Source organism: Rhinolophus hipposideros, assembly GCF_964194185.1.
Source record: "Rhinolophus hipposideros genome assembly, chromosome: 17".
Classification (NCBI taxonomy): Eukaryota; Metazoa; Chordata; class Mammalia; order Chiroptera; family Rhinolophidae; genus Rhinolophus; species Rhinolophus hipposideros.
Window position 1 is genome coordinate 43614374 of NC_138063.1, and position 13790 is coordinate 43628163.

The 13790-nt window shown below is 38.4% G+C and overlaps 1 pseudogene across 1 annotated transcript; it reads right to left on the minus strand.

Annotated features, from left to right (window-relative positions):
- Positions 1–2183: 2183 nt before the first annotated feature.
- LOC308509855 (serine/threonine/tyrosine-interacting protein-like) lies at positions 2184–2870 on the minus strand (annotated as a pseudogene). The gene has a single exon. The product of its transcript is annotated as a serine/threonine/tyrosine-interacting protein-like (transcript).
- Between the last annotated feature and the right edge of the window lie 10920 nt (positions 2871–13790).

The following is a 13790-nucleotide window of genomic DNA, read 5'->3' on the forward strand; positions in this document are numbered from 1 at the left end:
CACAACTTTTGGGTGTAAAATATCCCCACTGTGAGCACAGTAGAGATGTGTGACAGTTTTTGGCAACTGGATGAAAAAGAGCTGTGCTTCACTACTCACCGTCAAGGCCTTTCACTTCTCCTAGCCTTCTGCCCTGCAGAAGGGCCCAGAATTGGGACAAGTTAAGTTGGAAAAGCCAATAAGAACAAGGGTGCTGCTGTTCCTGCATCCAGAGGGGAGGGAGTGATGTTACTAGGTGAGCTCATGATCTTTTGCATAGGAGGAAATATTCCCAAGAAACTACAAGAGTCTTGCTCATTTATGTTTAGGTTAATGATGTAATCTTTAGATATTTCTGAAAATGCCTTCTTCTCAGAAATCCATCCCTCCCTAGTTCTAATCACATTTCTGTAATCTTGAAGGTATGCGGTACAAACATAACCCTTTACCACTTTCAAGCACGCCACAAATATTAACTAATTAATTCATAAAAGAACAGTATTTTGGCTCAGTCTTGGCAGCTCAGCTCTCTAGTCCACAATAACAGTTAGTCATAGAGCCAAGGGACACACTTTATTAACATTATTAACACACAATTCAAGCTGGAGTTCCAGATGTAGGAAGAAATAGCTGCCAAACCCAGCCCCTGCAACCAACCCCTAGTTGAAGGCTTCCTGCCTTTGCTTTTGGGATGTTCCTAGACCTCTTTGTCCGCTAATCCTCTGAGAGGGTATTGTGGTGCAAGTCCCCCAGACTTGAGTTTCATGAACCAGCAAGCTTGTTTTCCCGTGACTATTTTTTTAAAAATTATAATTGACAGTCAGTATTATTTTATATTAGTTTAAGGTACTCGGCATGGTGGTTAGACATTCATTTAATTTATGAACTGATTCTCCCATAAGTCAAGTACATAGTTTTTAGAATATTATTGACTATATTCCCCATATTGTATTTAACACCCTCATGACTAGTTTGTAACTACCAATTTGTACTTCTTCCTGCCTTCATCTTTCTCCCTTAGCACCACCACCATCTAGTATCCATCAGTTTTTTCTCTGTATCGGTGAGTCTACTTCTTTTTTGTTTGTTCATATATTCTGTTCTTTAGATTCCACATATAAGTGAGATCATATGGTATTTTTCTTTCTCAGTCTGACTTATTTCACTTAGCATAATACCTTCTAAGTCCATCCATGTTGTTACAAATGGTAAGATTGCATTCCTTTTTATGGCAGAGTAATACTGCATTATATAAATGTACCACATTTTCTTTATCTAATCGTCTACTGATGGGCATTTCAGTTGTTTCCCTAATGTGGCTCTTGTGAATAGCACTGCAGTAAACACAGGGGTGCACATATCTTTTCAAATTAGTGTTTTAGATTTATTTGTATAAATACCCAGGAGAAGAACTGTTGGGTCATAGGTAGTTCTATTTTTTTATTTTTTGAGGAACCTCATACTGTTTTCCACAGTGGCTGCACCAATTTGTAATCCCACCAACAGTGGACGAGGGTTCCCTTTTCTCCACATCCTCGCCAACATTTGTTTGATGTATTGATGGCCATTATGATGGGCATGAGGTGGTATTTCATTGTTGTTTTTATTTGCATTTTTCTGATGATTAGGGATGCTGAGCATCTTTTCATATGTCTATTGGTCATATGTATGTCCTATTGGAGAAATGTTTATTCAGGTCCTCTACCCATTTTTTTATTTGTATTGTTTGTTGGGTGTTAAGTTGTACCAATTTTTTATAAATTTTGGATATTAACCCTTTATCCGATGTATCATTAGAAAATATCTTCTCTCATTCAGTAGGATGTCTTTTTGTTTTGTTTATGGTTGCTTTTTCTGTGCAAAAATTTTTAGTTTGATGTAGTCCCATTTGTTTATTTTTTCTTTTGTTTCCCTTCCTCAAGGAGATATACGAGGTCTGACAATAAATTAAGTTCGCGAACTCATCCTAGAAAAAGCACTACATACCTCATTGCTGAATATCACTATGGTCACCTTCGAAATACTCCCCTTGGGAAGCTATGCATTGATGCCAGCGCCTAGTCTATCCTTTGAAGCAATTTTGGAACTCTTTTTCTGGAATGGCTATCAGAGTTGTCATCATATTACTGTTGATGTCCTGAATGTCATCAAAATGTTTTCCTTTCAATATTTCCTTTACTATTTTCTATAATGTTGCTGTTGAGTCAGTTATTCTGTGCAGTCACCACTTGCATGCTTCCAAAATCATCATCTTCTTCATGAGTACTCTTCAAACTGCCTGTAGTATCAGAATGAACAGATTCCTTTCTATCTGGAGTGGTGACATCATCTGTATTGTTACTTTTGATAGGTAGATGGCTTCAGATTCCTGAAGTTGATGGACAAATCCAGCATTAGGATTAATACAAAAATCTTCTTTCTTGAACATAAGCAAATGCATCCCTGTATTTCATTCCAAATATTTCCATAATGTATGCAATAACAAAGGCAGCACTCCTGGAGATCTCTGCATTTCCATGAACAAGAACTTTTCCTCCAATTTGTAAGCTCCCATTAGTAAATTCTTTAGTCATGGGGAAAAAATGTCTTATATTTTCAACTGGATTATCTGCAATATCCAAGGCTAAACAAATAAATGATTGTTGAAAGTTTGCTTCAATAAAGTTAATAAAGTTAATAAAGTTTGCTTCAATATTTTGTCTTATGCATATTATATGGGTTATTCCATATTTCTATAGAATAGGAAGCTTGCTTTTCATAGCAGAAGAATATGGCCCTAAAAATAATCCAGGTAAAATTTCCTGCATCTCTCATCTCATAGCATAGGTCCACTCCTCAGCGTCTTCTTTGCATTGTGGGAGAGAGGGAAACTCCAGCTTCACATCCTCCATGATCCTGGCCAGTGGGCTGGTGGGTGGGATGTAAGTAGGACTTATTTGCCAGCTCGACCCTTGGGCTGGCAGTGGTGGTGTAAGGAAGGAAGGCCGGTGGACTAGAGGGCTAATGGACAGGCAATGGGCTTACAACTAACACATACAGACCAAAGGGTCCCAGTAACTCTGGCAGCAGCGACAGTGAGGATGAAGAATGTTGGGTGGCTCATACCTGGCTGCCATGCTACTGCCACTCCCTTTCCTCTGAGTCTCTCTCCTTTGATTTTAAATGATAGTTTTGCTGAGTAGAGTAGTCTTAGTTGTTGGCCCTTGGTTTTCATCACGTTGAATATTTCCTGCCACTTTCTTCTGGCTTGCAAAGTTTCTGTTGAGAAATCAGCTGATGCTCTTATGGGAGCTCCCTTGTAAGTAACTAGTTGTCTTTCCTTGCTGCTCTTAAGATTCTCTCTTTGTCTTTAACCTTTTCCATTTTAAGTACAGTATTTCTTCGTGTAGGTCTGTTGGGGTTCATCTTCTTTGGGACTCTCTGTACTTCCTCGACTTGTATGTCTATTTCCTTAGTCAGGTTAGGGAAATTTTCAGTCATTATTTCTTCAAAAAGTTTTTCAATCTCGTGATCTTATTCTGGTAGTCCTACGATGCCAATGTTGTTACACTTGATGTTGCCCCAAAGGTCCCTTAAGCTATCTTCATTTTTTAAAACGTTTTTCTTTTCACAGTTTCCATTGGGTGTTTTCTGCTACTTCGAATGTCTGATTCAGTCCTCTGCATCATCTAATCTGCTGTTGATTCCTTCTAGTGTATACTTAATTTCTGTTTTTGTATTCTTTATTTCTGACTGTTTCTTTTTTATGGCTTCTATATCCTTCTTTATGCTATCTCTTTGTTGAAGTTTGCGCCAAGTTCCTTAAGTATTCTTATAGCCAGTGTTTTAAAATCTGTCTCTGGTAGGTTGTTTGCCTCCATTTCATTCTTTTTGTGGAGTTTTCTCTTGTTCTTTTATTTGGGGTTTGTTTCTTTGTGTCCTCATTCTGGCTGCCTCTTTTTTGTTTGCTTCTAAGTATTAGGATCTTCTGTGTCTCTCAGTCTTTGCCAGGTGGCCTTATGTAGTATATGTCGTGTGTAGTCTAGTTGTGCATTCTCCCTGATCATCTGTGCATGTGTTCCAGGAGTGTCCCTTGTGTGTGTTGTGAATATTCTCCTATTATTTGAAACTTTTTTGCTTTTGGTGTGTCAGTGGGTGGGTTTGGCTCTCAGATTGAGTGGCTGTGAGGATTTGCTACACCCATAAGCTGCTGTATGGGTGCTGACCCCTCAGAGGTGATTCTCCCCAGCTGGTTCTTGTGCCTGTTGAGACCATCCTTTGGGTGTGCCACTTGTGGGACTAATTGGGTAGTGCTCTGGTGTGGCCTGAAGCCAGCCTCTCAGTGTGTTGTTTCTGGTGTCTCTTGAGAGGAGCTCCTGTATAGGCCAATGTTAGCCTTGACTATGGCTGGCCCATGGCTAACTGGTAGGTGCTACAAAACTGTATGCAATGGGTTGCTGTTTGTGCTGGACCTTGGAGGCATGTGGGGGCAGCCTCACTGTGAACTGGTGCTGGGCCTGGGGCAGCTTGGCAACAGGCCATCTGCTAGCTACCCATATGCTCAGCCATTGAAAGAGTCTCCATAGGTGCACGGGCTGGGCTGGTTGAGCTGGTATTGAGAGTGTACAGGGCGATGCAGCACTAGCTGGGTGGGGTGGGTTCCCAGGGGGTAATGGGGTGTGGTCAGTAATTTTTACAAAGTTAATGAAGATTCAGTCCTTGTGCCAGTGCTGGGCCCATGACCGCTTTGCAAAATGCCAGAATTCCATGGCCATCCACCACTTGCCTCTGGCTGCAGATCCCTGAGAGCTGCTTAAGAGAGACTGCAGCACATGCTGTGGCTTACTGCCCACCACTGAATGCTCTCTAGGCTGCTGGGCCATCTGCTACTATAAAAGCTGCCCATAGATTCTGGGGTGGGGCTGGCTGCCCAAGAGCTGAGAATGCCTCTGACAATGCAGCACTAGCTGGGAGGGGCAGGGACCTAGGGTGTCCCATATACCTCTAGATTTTAAAAAGAAAAATTAATTTTGTAAGTGAGGACATAAAAAAGCACCTACTATCTTTTGTCACCATCATTGAATAAAAAGGAAATAAACATTTCAGCAGAACAAATTAAGCAATATAATCTTTGGATAAAGGACACCTTTTAAAGTTGAGTACATTTAGCTTCCTGGAAAACTGCTTCCTGGTAAAACTCTGTTTTACCTCTTGTCTTCAACAGGTATAAACCTCTTCATGGACTGGGTCTGGCTTTTTGGCCAGGAGTGGACCATCACTGGAGGTATACATCTGGGGTTCTTTGTAGCCACTGAGTCCCAGAAGGGCAGTTGCCAGCGCTATTTTGTTAGTCACTATACATGTGCTTAATAAAATGTTTAGCACATATTAGGGACTCAATAAATATTTGTTGAATACAGGAATGAATATGATTACCTGGCTGTGACCATGGCCAACTCACAGCATTGCTGGGGCTCAGATTTGTACAATCAGACCTGTGCAATCCCATCTACATGATCCATACAACTAGAAAGTCACACTGGATGTCTGTCAGGTTCCCTTCCATTTAAACAAACAAAACCAAAAAGTTAGGATTGGAAAGGAATAGTAGAGTGTTTTTGTTTCCTTTCCTTTCCTCTTTTTTTTTTTTTTTTATGGATAATTTAACTTTTGGGACCATGATGAATTTTTCAAAGGCTTGTTGCAATGTTTATCTCCTGAATGAAGTTGTTGATTCTTTTTTTCTTTTTTTGCCCCACCCACCTGGTTTTTAAGCCATTGTTTCTCAGTCTAGTTGTGGGGTGCAGCTCCCTGGCCCATGTGGGAATCGAACTGGCGGCCTTTGGCATTAGGAGCACAGTGCTCCAACTGCCTGAGACACCAGGCTGCCCCAGATGTTGATTCGTTAATAGGTAAATCCTGCCTCTCAGCGGCCCCAGGTGAGGAAGGGTCCCTTGCAGACTGAGCTATTGTTTTAAAAACTAAGTGTTGGAGGATAGGGAACCTTGCTACAATGTTTGATTAGAGGTCTAGATATTAACTCTAAGCAACTCTTCTCTGTTTTTTCTTTTCCTGGAGAACATTTTAAAAAAATTTAAAAAAAAGAAAAAATTTTTAAAAAATTTAAAAAAAAATTTAAAAAAAGATCTATGTTATTACAAATTTTGTTATTATTATTATTATTATTATTATTATTTTAAAGTGTCCCATGGCCACTATGTGTAATTGAGTTTAAAGTCTGATAAATCTTTGATGAATAATACAGCAGTCACCCTAGCTTATACATATTTCAAAGCCAGTTAAATTCCAAGAGCTGGCAGCAGGCAGAGGTTGAATACACATTATCTCTCTCTTTCCACATTCCTACTCTACTCAATTCACTTTCTTTAGGGAAAGCTCTTTTTTTGTCATGAGGAGGTGAGGAATGAAGGAGAGATGGATTTTCATTAAGAATATAGGCTTTGTATGCAATTTCTTTATTTGTCTGAACATCTGATAGAACAGGGCTTTGAAAATGATCTCAGATTGGATTGTATATGCTTTTTGATTTTGAATGATGCTGTTATGCAAATATTTCCTTGAGTTATGGCAAATTTTTAAGTGAAAAAAGAACCCTTAAAACAACATATTAATATGGATTGTTTGCTTCTTAAAACAATAACCATGGTCTGCACCCTGTGTGTTTCTTTGGGAGTACAGAGGATTCATTTTCAATTATGAAATTTCACATGAATTTAAAGGATATTTTTTTCTATTAAAATTTTATTGCACTGTTTCTAGCTCAAAAATGGCTAGAACATAATGATACTAGAACATAATTATTTGTCATTATAAAAATTAAGTAGACATTATGATATCTTCAGCCTGTTATTTCAAATGGCTGTGTTGTTTATTGAGACAATGACAAATAGAGAGTATTTTTAAAATGTGATCTGTCATTTGCAGTGCTATTTCTTTAAAATTGAGTGTGGCTTCCTGTCTGCTAAGAATGCACAGGCTGTCTCGTGTGTCCCCCTACTTCTAAGAGAAGTCTGGTTCTACCCTCTGTTGCCCTCTCTTTGCTTGGTGCTAAACTACTCTTGAACTCATATTTCCAGAGGTGGAATATGAACCTAACCTCTGGTGATGTCACCACAGACCTTGATCTGTGAGAGTGTTTGTGAGTGGAAAGAAGTTAGGAAATCACCATTGGTCTTTCCTTTCTCTCTGCTCAGTTCACCTCTCTACTCACCCCCTTCCCTCTGTTCTTAGAGGTTTGTAAGATGTTTTGTGAAATGGTGTGTGAAGACTGGGGTGTTTACTGTTATGAGAGGGGATGTTGTTCTTAACAGAGGAACTCTTTGATTCATTTCCCAAAGTTGGTGTCACTATTTGCCAGCTATGTGGGCTCAAATAACTTACTTAACTGTTCTTAGCCTCAGTTTTATTATCTGTAAAATGAAAATAAACTTACATACTTCATAGGATGAAGATTGGTGAGATATTGTATATAAAGCACCTGCCATAGTACTGGGTACATAGTTTCTTTCTCACATGTCTGCTTATTTCTGCAATCTGGTATCCTAACTAGAAACAGAATCACTGCTCTAAGAAATGTATTTATTCTGAAGAATGCGATTAGCTGGCTCTTTGGGGCCCTGCCACTGAGAGGACCAGGGGCGCTGCATGCCAAGATAAAGATGGCCCAGCAAGAGGATGGAGCTTCAAAAATGTCCATGTCTAGGTCACCCTATTTTCACTTATAGACTGCTCAAGCAATCTGGGGCTTGTAGAAACCTACATTTCCATATTCAATCCACCCTGAAGCAACAGGAAAATCCTGCATTAGTTTTTTCCTTGCTGCTGTGAGGTGAAACACAGTGTTGAGTGCAAATAGACTGAGGAAAATTAGAGTAGGAAAATGCTGTTCTTATCCTTGTATAGGCACAGGTAGGCTGCTGGCATCCCAGCCCTGCCACCTGCTCTGCCACCCCCTGCCTTCTCCTCACCCTCCACTGTGTGTTCTTGCTGAGCCACAGAAAACATCCTGAAAAAGCTAAAGCAGGTAGGTAAGAGAAACCACATTTTAAATTTAAAACGATAAAAAAACCTAACTAGCTTCAGGTCAACTTTTAAGGATATGAAATAATTTGAAAGCTTTTTGAAATTCCTCTTGGTATTTTATGAAAAAAATGATTAAAAGGCAAAATTTTCTTCACAAATGTCCACTTAGATATAGTATTTATATTTATCTTTAAACTCACACTGGCCATTACTGCATACAAGAAAATAGCATGGCATTCAGCCCACATCTTCAAACCCAAATCCAATGTTTGTGTAGCTCTGGCTGAAAATGGAACTCTAGATCTTTCTTGATTGTTCAATGATTTGAGTCAACAGGAGTTTTAATAGACTGGGTGGCTTAATGAGGGAAAATAGCTATTTGGTTTTCCTGGTGTGCCAGGTGTTATCTTCTAAGATAGTTAGACAACAGTGTATTTTTGCATGTAATAAACAACAATAATAACTACCAGTTTCAATGGCAAATATGATAGCTAGTTAGCCAGGTGGCATTCGACAACTTAAAAATGCTGCAGTGTTGACTTGCTGGTCGTCATGGCTGCCACTAGCAAATATGGTGAAAGTGAGGAATAAAAGTAAAAGTTAGGAAAAAAACACAACAGGCACAGTCTATTTTGACATTGTCCGGCATTTTGTTTTGTTTATTTCTTATTCCCTTTTTGGACGTAACTGTAGGAAAATGCTTAATGCTAATAACAGTTAACATTTATCTAGTGTCAGCCCTAGCTTAGGTACTTTCTCACTGGATCATCTCATTTAATCCTTATAGAAACCTAATGAAGCGATAATCTCCCCATTTTACCAATGTGAACATTGAGGTTAGGAAGACCAAGTAGCCTTCCAAAGATTATGTAGCCAATAAGTGATGGACATGGGGTAAAAGCAAGAAAATCTGAATCCAAAGTCTGTGCTGTGAGCCACCACACTACAACCTGATGATTCAGCTTCTCTTCATTGGTGCCTGCTGGTCAGTTTCACAGGGAGGGGCCAGAGGTTGGGGTGGGAGGTATCTGTGTAGTGACAGGCACTCACCTGTTCTTTCGGTATGTATGTATGGAGCATCTTCTCTGTACTTGCCCCTTGGGTTCTACTGTTGGGGTAGTCAAACTTTCAGACTGGTTCTTCCAGCCTCTCAGTGTCTTTGAAATAGTTGAACAGTCTAGATGCTTATATGCAAGTGCTTGTAACTTAGTGCTTTAATGGAGTGTTCAGGAGGCCAAGGAAAGTACTGGAGAACAGACTTGGTATTCAGGGTGGCCAAGTCTTTGAGAAGCATGCCTGGCAGCTGGTGATGAGAAATAGTCTGGATGATTTGGCAGAGCACAAGAACAGAAGCAGTGGGTACAGGTGATAGAAATACACCGAAACCATGAAGACAGTGGGTGGCATCTGGGAGGGCCGAGCAGCCAAAAGCTGAGCATAGCTTTGGCCTGAGATTCTGGGACTAGATTTTTAGTTCCTAGGAAGCCTCAAAAAAGCAGGAGAGCACAAGTGATAGAGGAATTGAGCATTATTCCAGCATCAAATGTCAGCCTATGGATTTCTAGATTTCCTTTGAATAGTAAAAGAATTTGCCAAGAATTAGCTTGAGTTTAGAGATGAGGACTAAGTGGTTAGGTGTGGAAATGATAGCTTCAGAGATGGGTTTGTCATTATCTTGGGAACGGAGAAACAAATGGCTTTGTCCAAATAAGCATTTTGGTTGGGCAAAATCCACCAGGTGGTGAGGTTAAATGTTAAAAACGAAAATGTTACAAAAGAAAATATCCAAAGTATTTTTTTTTTTTTAAGGAATAGCTATGTCCTGGCAGGGACTGGAAGATAATTAAGTACTATGTGTGTAGGAGGATGTAAGGAACTGGGAAAGCTATTAGGAAGCTTTTCCTTAAATGATAGCCTCCAAATCATTCGAGAGTGAGAATAACAACAATAATTCTGATTTAATCATCATTACCTCTTACAAGTATATTCAACGAATGCAGAAAATTCTATTATTTTAAGAGATTTAAAATGATTTCAACTGATTTGGCTGTTGCATATTTTATTTTGTGGCCTAAGGCAAATGACTATGCAAGAGCCATGGAGACAGCTGTGAAAAGAAAGTACATGGCTGTAAATTGATGGTTGCTACTAAAGCTCTTCTGGCTCACCATTAGTTTATATCTCCAAGTATTTTCTCCCCCTGCCTGGAGGCCTGGAGGGGGTTGCTCCCTTAGCTTGTTGTCCAGAATCTTTTCGGGAGAGATCCTAGATCAAACGTTTCTATTGTGGAGAAGATTCCATCGATAGCATTTTTTGCTTGTTCTTTATTTCATTTTTTTCCCAAGGAGATGGCCACACACAGAGAGAACCATACTTATAATTTGTAGAGGAACATTGCCACCTGGCTGAAAGATTACATTTTGAAAATTCAATAAGTGAGTTTTATTTTCAACTTTGCTTGTGCCTCACTTTCTCTAAAATGCCTTTTCTACATCTGTAAAATAGAACAATTAATCTCCGCCTGCATCACAGTAGTGTTATGAAAACAAGTTACCAACTGCTTGCAGTATACTTTGAGCTTCTTTTTGAGAAATAGAAAATGTTACCATTGTGTGAAAATGATAAAGCTTAGTAAATGAGTGTACATTTTTATGTCACTAGAACATGATAAATGGAAATGAAATCAACAAACTTAAATTATATGTTGACATAGGTTCTCTATGTCAACATAGAGATAATAAAGTAGTCTCCCAAAAGGAAATTTCAAAAATCAAGAACAAAATAAAAATACATTTATATACAGAATTCAAAAATTCTTAAAACTTCTTGGTGCCAACTAAATCTTTAGTCCAGCATTTTCCAAACCATGCTGATAATTTTTCCCCCATTTATTTATTTATTTATTTATTTATTTTATTAATTTCAGGTGTACAAAACAATGCAATAGTTAGACATTTCATCCCTTAAAAAGTGATAACTCCCCTCCCCCACTTTATTGCCCCTCTGACATTGTATATATCTATTACTATTCCATTGACTCTATTCCCTATGATATACTCCATATCCCGTGACTATATATATTAAATATTAGTTGACATACAATACTATTCAGCTTCAGCTTCAGGTGTACAGTGCAGTGGACAAGCATCTACACGGTCCATGAAGTGGTCTCCCTAATAAGACATGTTCCCATCTGACACCCTACAAAATCTTTATAACGTTATTGATTACATTCACCAAACTGTTTTTCATATCCCCGTGGCAATATTGTAATTACCAATTTATGCTGTCTAATCCCTCCCCTTTCTTCCTCATCCCCATCTCCTTCCCTTCTAGCAACCATCAGTTTTTCCTTTCTATCTCTGAGACTGTTTCTGTTTACTTTGCTCATTTCTTTAGATCTTTAGATTCCACATATTAAGTGAGATCATATAGTATTTGTCTTTCTCTGACTGACTAATTTCACTTAGCATAATGTTCTGTAGGTCCATCCGTATCATTGCAAATGGTAAGATTTCATTCTTCTTTAGAGCCGAGTAATACTCCATTGTATAAATGTGCCACAATTTCTTAATCCAGTCATCTACTGATGGGCATTTTGGTTGTTTCCAAGTTTTGGCTATTGTAAACAGTACTGCAATAAACATAGGGTGCATATGTTTTTTCGAATTAGCGTCTTGGATTTCTCTGGATAAATGCCTGAGAGTGGAATTGCTGTGTCATGAGGTAATTCCATTTTGTTTTTTGAGATACCTCCATAGCGATTTCCATAGTGGCTGTACGAATCTGCAATCCCACCAACAGTGCACAAGGGTTCCCTGTTCTCCACATCCTCACCAGCACTTGTTGTTTGTTGATTTATTAATGATAGCCATTCTGACTGGAGTGAGCTGGTATCTCTTTGTGGTTTTTATTTGCATTTCTCTAATGATTAGTGAAGTTGAACATTTTTTTGTATGTCTGTTTTCCCTCTGAATGTCCTCTTTAGAGAAATGTTTCTTCATGTCCTCTGCCCATTTTTTAATTGGGTTGCTTGTTTTTTGGTGTTGAGCTGAATGAGTGTTTTATGAATTTTGGATATTAACTCCTTATCAGATGTATCATTGACAATTATCTCTTCCCATTCCATAGGCTACCTTTTTGTTTTTGATGGTTTCCTTTGCTGTGAAAAAACTTTTAAGTTTGATGTAATCCCATATATTTATTTTTTCTTTTACTTCCCTTACCCAAGGGGAAATATCAGTAAAAATATTACTCAGAGTAATATCTGCAAATTTACTCCCTATGTTTTCTTCTAGGAGTTTAATGGTTTTGGGTCTTACATTTAAGTCTTTAATCCATTTTGGATTTGTTCTCGTATACGGCATAAGGAGGTGGTCCAGCTTCATTTTTTTGCATGTCAGTCCAGTTTTCCCAGCACCATTTATTAAATAGACTATCTTTACTCCATTGTAAATTTCCAGGACCCATCAAATACAAGTCAAGTCGTTGTCCTTCAATCTAGTTGTGAAGGGCGCAGCTCAGCTCCAAGTCCAGTCACTGTTTTCAATCTAGTTGAGGGGGACGCAGCCCACCATCCCATGTGGGAAATGAACCAGCAACCGTGTTGTTAAGAGCTCATGCTCTAACCGACTGAGCCATCTGGCCACCCATAATTTGTTATTTTCATTGTTTATTATGATACATTTCATGAGAAATTAAAAGGTATTCAATGAAAAATATGTTCAGTGATCAAATAAATTTAAGATATGCTATATTAAACAACTAGGTTAAATGGTAGGTTATACAGCTCTCTTTCTGTGCTTCTGCAAAAGAGAGAAATAGTTTGTCACATTTCCAAACCACTTTGACCCAGGAATGCAGTTTAAAAAAAGTTATTATGGGCCAGAAACAAATTTAAATAAGCTCATGTTTAAAATGACTGCTTAGTATTTGGTTGCTTGAGTGTCCTTGGTAATTAGTATTACTGAGATGTTATTTTGCTACTTTTGTATACACTTGGCCCTTGAACAACATGGTTTGAATGGCACAGGTCCACTTATAAGCACATTCTATTCAACAAATACACTCACCCTTCTTGTCCTCTGGTTTTGCTTCCTGCAGATTTAACCAACCATTGACAGAAAACAGTATTTTCCGGTTCAGAATGCGAAAATATGAGGTGTGATAAAAATATACAGTGAATATTTCAATAAAAAAAATGTATCAGAGTTAAAGACACATTGCTACTAATTCCCCTCAAAATACTTACCCCCTGCTTTGAACACGCTTATCCCATCATTCTTTTTTTTTGAATTAAAGTTTATTGGGGTGACAATTGTTAATTATTAGTAAAGTTACACAGATTTCAGGTGTACAATTCTGTAATACATTATCTATATTTCACATTGTGTGTTCACCTCCCAGAGTCAGTTCTCTTTCCATCACCATATATTAGACCCTGTTTACTCTCTTCTAGTAACCCTTACCCTCTGGTAACCTCTAAACTATTGTCTATGTCTATGAATTTTTGTTTCTCCATTTGTTTGTCTTGTTCTTTTGTTGTTTTCAGTTTTATATACCGCATATCAGTGAAATCATATGGTTCTTGACTTTTTCTGTCTGACTTAATTTCGCTTAGCATTATAATCTCAAGATCCATTAATGTTGTCACAAATGGTCTTATTTCATCTTTTCTTAATGCCAAATAGTATTCCATTGTGTATATATACACTACTTCTTTATCCATTCATCTATCAAAGGACATTTTGGTTGTTCCCATGTCTTGGCCACCGTAAACAAAGCTGAAC